The sequence below is a fragment of the Crocodylus porosus genome, unplaced genomic scaffold, assembly GCF_001723895.1.
Source record: "Crocodylus porosus isolate Cpor-Errol unplaced genomic scaffold, CroPor_comp1, whole genome shotgun sequence".
NCBI classification, from domain to species: domain Eukaryota; kingdom Metazoa; phylum Chordata; order Crocodylia; family Crocodylidae; genus Crocodylus; species Crocodylus porosus.
In genome coordinates, this window is record NW_017728906.1 from 183152705 (window position 1) to 183159609 (window position 6905).

The following is a 6905-nucleotide window of genomic DNA, read 5'->3' on the forward strand; positions in this document are numbered from 1 at the left end:
GCTGGATCTGGCCTGAAGAGGGGCTTTGTCCAGCCTGTGGTGGGTCTCTTAGTCCTCCCTGGCCCAAGTGCCACCCAGCTGTGGCATGTCCAGCCACACCCTGGGCACGCAGCAGGGCTGCGACAGCTCTACAGCTGAACTGCATTTCTAGGTACCCCAGGCAGTGGTGGCTCCTTCTGGCTGCCACTGCTCCAGCCCTATGGTACCAGTGGGGACCTGTGTGCACAGACCGACCCAGTGTGCCCTGTACCTGTTCTGGACTCAATTGTTCCAGGCTCATCAGTAGTGGCTACCAGGCAGAAACTGTTGCTCAGCATGGGGGAAAAGTGGCCCCTCCCCCTCGCCACTGCAATACTAGGAGCACATCTCAATAGGCATGTATCCCCGGGCATGCCCCTGTACACATGCTCTGACATACAGCGAAGTGAATTGGGTGGGGTAAGGGAGGTTGGGGCTAGCACATGTGGCAGCCTTACCTAGGGTCCTGAGGGCCTCCTGGGGCAGCCAGCCAACCACTCAGAGCTAGGCCAGCAGTCAGCGTGGCTCTGGCCAGCCAGGTTCCCTTTCTGGCAATGCACGCTGCTGCTGCATGCGCCAAATAGCTTTGTTTAGTGGTGGGTTTTTTTGACTGGGATCTCCTGGTGTCAACAAAACTGCTATGCTTCCAATGAGCAGTGCAGCAAATGGGTGCACGTGTGTCGCATATGGTTTGCTGAACCTCAAATGGCTTTGACGTACCATGGGTCTCACTCCTCCGCTCCTGCCCTGGCCCTGTTTGGTTACCTGTTTCAGCTGAGAAGGAAATGAAAGTCCTAACACACCAGATGCAGAGGAAGGGGTGGTGGCTGGAAGTTCCAGCTGGAACAGTTAAGTAAAGACCAGACCCGCAGGGCGGGTGGACGGTAAGGTTAAACAACAAGTACAGCTGTCACCCACTCAATAAGAACTCTGCAGGGCCCGGTCAGTGCCCCCCCAACCCATACCAGTGCCCATGGCTCCCTCCTGCCCCCACCATCAATCCACCACTGGGTACCCTAAACTGCGTGTGCATGCTTACCGGGCACTTAACATGTGCTAAATCACTTTAATGTGATTCCACTTGCATTTTAACTGCACTTCATGAATGTTAAGTTGAACATATTACACAAGCCCCAGAGTTTCTCATCCACCAGGTACTAGAATCATGCTCTTTGACTACACAATTAGCAATGTGTTATACGTAACTGTCTTGTATAATTTTAAGAAAAACAACAAATGTATCACAGACATTTAAATTACATCTAAAAAGCCTCTCTGTTCCTCAGTGCTGGCTTTTCAAAATCACTAAAATAGAGTTCTAGGTGAAACAAAATTTGCTCAAGGGATCTAATCCTGATCCAGGTGACTTCAATGTTATCTTCTATAGAAATCAATGTGAGAAAAAAATAGGATCATAGGAAAACAGGACTGGAAGGTACCTCATGAGTTTAGGTTACTCTCTGCTCAGCTCATCCTGGCCATGTGTCTGTGCAATCTGCCAGAAAGTTCTTTCAAATTCCAACTTGAATTCCTCTGCTGCATCTTAAGTCCATTGCTTGTAGTCCTGTCCTTTACAGCCACACAGAGAAAAAGAAATAGATGAAAAGGAATTCATTCAAGTGATTTTCTGAAATAGATGGAAATTACTTGACCAGATCCTCATCTGAGGAAATCGGCCCATGATTTCTATTGCTCACTTAGGGCAGTTAAATTGGAGTGCCTTCTAAATATTTTTTCCTCCGTTGAATTTACATATAGCTATTTTCATAAATATATGATTAAGGGTTCACATATGCCTATGGTTACAAGATGTGTTACTCTAGTAACCGCAAGGAGAACAATCATTTTATCCTTACTGTATTAATAAGCCAAAGTGGGATCAAAATGTGCAGACTGAAAGTCAAAGTAACCCATGAAACTGAACACCAGAGAAGTATATCACAGTCATGTCAAGGGCTTTGAAGGCAATAGCATGTACCGGTTTCCCATTACAGCAGCAGCAGACTCCACACAAGGTCTAATGATCAAAAACATCAATTTATTCCTGTCACAAGCCTTCGGTCTCCCCCTGGCTTCTAATTAAATCCCACTTACATTCAGCTCTGGTATATAACCCTTCTGTTGTACATAAGATAAAACCACTTGTTGCACCTAATGCCTGCAGCCCATATCATTACTCTGACAAAGCTCTGCTTTGAGATAGAGGAGCTAGGGCTGACCCAGGTGAATAAGCACAAAATCTGAATGTTGAGAATCCAAAGTGGTAGTATGGACAAAGAGAGATTTCGGTCATGGCAGATTTTTTTTCCATTTCCATTTATTATTTTCCTTCAGATGTTGCCAGACTCAGAAAAACCATTTAACAAAGAAATTTGCTAATTGATTATACTTGATGAACTTTGCAGCTTGTTTACATGACTAATCCTTGAATTCCCAATAAATTACCTGTGAATGCACAATGCCTTGTACTACGAAGGCAAAGAGTTAACCTAAAAGTGGGATCCAAGGATGGATTTTGAAAATCTCAGAATTCATCAACATTTGTAGCTTTGGCATAAACACATGCCTCCTTTCACAGAAATTTCAGTTTAGTATTTTACTGATTTATGAACTAGACATACTGTTTTATTTATCCTTGAATATCTTCTGAAATTCTGCAGTTTTCAACTTCTCATCAAGTATTCAAGGAAAGGTATATTTCATGCCTAATTTATCCAGTTAAGTGAAAGGAAGAATCCCATTAACAAATAATAGAATATGAATATATGTCACATATGCTACATTCAAACATAGCTTCATGTTTCTATCCTCTCCATTTTTATGCAAATAAAACAATATCATGCATTTGCAAAAGTTTACAGAAAATATTGCTTTTTTGTTATATATCAATAGAATTTCAGGTCAAATAGAAAAGCAAGCACTGTTTTTATTTTAATTATTTTTATAATACTTTGTACTGTACATGGTAGGAATTATTTCACTGTGGCTGAGAAGGTGGTAACTGTAGATAGGATTATCATTGATAAAATGAATCCATTTGTTAAAAATGCAGTTGTATGACTTTCTGATTTTTTCTAAAATTCAATCATCAAGTGTAATTAAGCTAGTTTCTGTTATGTGTACTTAGATTATATTTTTTTGAGTCAGGAACTATATTTCTATTCTAGTACTGTAAAACAACTAACACAATGGTGTTCTAGTCCATGATTAGGGCTTTTAGGCTAGGTTCAGACAGTCAAAAAGTCTGAGGCATAATTGATTAAATCTCTGCAACGTTCTCTAAGATGCATTCATTGGATCATTAAACGTTCACTCATCAGTTGGCCAAAGCAGGCAGATGTCTGCACTGGCCAAGGCCAGAAAGCAAGGGGTGCTCACACATCTCCCAGCTCCACAGGTCTTTAAATGCTCCAGCCTTGTCCACTTAGCAACACCCCCATCCCCCTATGGGTGTTAGTGAGTAGGGGAGAATGGATACCCCCACCACACCTCATTCCCTCCAGCTGGGGTCAGCTGAGAGAAGGCCCATGAGGTGGGAGTTTTTCTCCCCCACACAGCTTTGCCAGGTTGTGAACAGCCTGTCCCTGCCCCCTCGCCAGCCCCCTGCCTCTCAGTCATGCCAAAGTGGGGGGAAGAATGGAGTCACACTCCAGCCCCTGCCCAGGGTCAAACAGTGTGGAGGGGGAAGGCCCCTGGGTGACATCAAGAGGTTGGAGAGGGGGAAGGGCTGGGGCATTCACAGCCCAGTGGAGCCACACTGCAGGGGAGAAAGCCCCCATCTTGGGAAAATTCCCTCCATTCCCCACTGTGCAGAGAAGGAGTCCATTTCTCCCCCTTTGCCACCCATCCCCCCATGGCTGAAAGGTGGGGAGTACTGAGGGGGGAGGCTGGGGCAGTAGATCTGCACAGTCCCTGCCTTGGGCAATTCTTCCCACTCCTGCTGTGCAGACCCTGGCTGGGGAGAGGCGGGGGCCAGGGAAGGGGTCTGTTCTCCCCCTCACCTGCCCCCATGCCACCACTGGTGGGACTGGGAAGGCTGCCTCAGCTCTGTGGCAGATGGGGGCAGAGCTACCTGACTCAGCTGGAGCAGAGAAGCTGGGGTAGAGCTCACATGACCTGCAAGGGGAGGAGTAGCAGGGGGCTGCAATGTATCCTGGGATGCTGGAGGGCTGAGACCTATCTTATGGCAGGAGGGGTTCTAGGACAAAAGTTCAATAGACTTGCTTAACCTAAATCAATTAAGTCTGATACCACACTGGCCTTCATGGTTACTGCAATACAGATGAAGCAGCATTACAAGAATTTGATATTTCTGTGGTTTCTATTATTCTTTTTTGGCTTTTCTTAAATATAAAATAATTGAAAGGTAATAAATCAGACAGTCAGAGTTGTCCTCAGCCTTATGTTCACTCTTTTTTTTTATGTTTTTATTTTTTTGGGACTCATTGTGTTTAAGGGGAAATATACAGTATAATGGATCCCAGAGAACTGGTAGTTTCCTATGAGGGAATCTCTTTTAGTAAAGTAATACTAAAGGTGTTTAAAAATAGAGCAGAGTGAAGTATGCTAATACTTACACGTTTATCTTACCTACTAGAATAAGGGGTGTGTTACTGATAATGATCTTGCTGCATAATTTTCAGCTTGTTTAGTAAACATGAAGATGTTCTGCTATATTATATTATTATAGTTAATGCCATCACTTTCTTGCAGAAAGTCACTTTCCAGAATGTGTTTGTCTTTTTCCCTCCATTTGACTCACAGTTAATATGCATGTTTAAGCTAGGCATTGATCTGCTGTCACCTGTTTTTAAACTATGCTGTCAGCTCATGTAATAGTAACTACTCCCATCTTCAAGATTAAAGAAAATTGGAAATAAATAACCAGATTGTACCTGTTGGGATACTATTAGGCTGTACAGTCAGAATGGTTCAGGGACTCTCCCCTCAACCACTACCACTCCCCTGCCCAAAGCATCCGTGAACCTTGTGACAGAGAATGCAGAAAAGGCTGAAGTACCCAATGCCTTTTTGCCTCCATGTTTACATACAAGGTCAGCTTCCAGACTACTGCATCAGGCAGCACAGTTTGGGGAGGAGGTGAGCAGCCCTCAGTGGTGAATGAACAGGTTAGGGACTATATACAAAACTGGACATGTACAAGGCCAAGGGTGCTGAGGGAATTGGCTGATGTGATTGTAGAGCTATCAGGAGAGCTCCAGGATGATTGGAAAAGGGCAAACATAAAGTCCTTATTTAAAAAAGGGAACTACAGACCAGGCAGCCTCACCTCAGACCCTGAAAAAATCATGCAGAAGTTCCCTAGGAATCCATTTCTAAACACTTTAAGGAGAAAAATCTGATTAGGAACAATCAGCATGGATTCACCAATGGCAACTCATGCCTGACCAACCTGATTTCCTTTTAGCATGAGGTGACTGGCTCTGTGGATGCAGGGAGACCAGTGGATGTAGCGTACCTTGATTGTAGCAAGGATTTTGATATCGTCTTGCACAACATTCTCAAAGGCAAGCTAGACAAAATGGAGGATTGGGCCAAAAGAAATCTCATGTAGTTCAACAAGGGCAAGTGCAAAGTCCAGCACTTGCAATGCAAGAATCCCATACACTGCTACAGGCTGGCGACTGACTGGCTAAGCAGCAGCCCTGCAGGAAAGGACCTGGGGATTACAGATGCATATGAGTCAGTAGTGTGCCCTTGTTGCCAAGAAAGCTAATAGCATACTGGGCTGCATTATAAGAGGTGCTGCAAGCAGATTGAGGAAAGTAGTTGTTCTGTTCTTTTCTGCACTGGTGAGGCCACATCTGGAGTACTTTGTCCAGTTTTGGGACCCCCACTATAAAAAGAATGTGGATAAGTTGGTGAGAGTCCAGAGTAGAGCAACAAAAATGGTTTGGGCACATGACTTACGAAGAGAGGCTGAGGGAACTGGGTTTATTTAGTCTGCAGAAGAGAAAACTGAGATGGGATTTGATAGTAGCCTTTAACTACCTTTGGAAGGAGGGTTCCAAAGAGGATGGAGCTAGACTGGTCTCAGTGGTGGCAAATGACAGAACAAGGATCAATGGTCTCAAGTTGCAGCAATGGGGGTTTAAGTTGGATATTAGGAAAAACTTTCTCACTAAGAGTGTACTAATGCATTGGAACAGGTAACCTAGAGAGGTGGTGGAATCTCCATCCTTGGAGGTTTTTAAGGGCTGGCTTCACAAAGCCCTTGGCAGGAACAATCTAGTTGGGGAAGGTCCTGCTTTGAGCAGGGGGTTGGACTAGATGACCTCCTGGGGTCCCTTCCAACCCTAATTTTCTATGATGCTAAGGAAGAATGGGCTGGATGAACAGACTGTAAGGTAAATAGAAAACTGACTGGTGCATTGGACTCAGAGTAGTCATCAATGGCTCAATGTCTAGTTGGCAGCCATTTTCAAGTGGAGTGCCCCTAGGGATCCCAGTCCTGGGGCTGATTTTGTTCAATGTCTTCATCAATGACCTGGAAGATGGTATAGAGGGCACCATCAGCAAGTTTGCAGATGACACCTTTCTGGGGGTAGTAGAAGATACTCTGGAGGGTAGGGCTAGGATTCTATGACATACACAAATTGGAGGATTGGGCCAAAAGGAGTCTCATGAGGTTCAATAAGGACAAGTGCAAAGTCCTGGGACCCATCCTGTGCAACATCTTCATTAATGATGTGGACATTGGAGTCAGGAGTGGACTGGCCAAGTTCACTGATGACACCAAACTTTGGGGGAAAGCATCCATGCCAGAAGATAGACGGGTGATCCAGGCTGACCTGGACAAGCTCAGCAAATGGGCAGACGAGAACCTCATGGTGTTTAACACCAAAAAATGCAAGGTTCTCCACCTT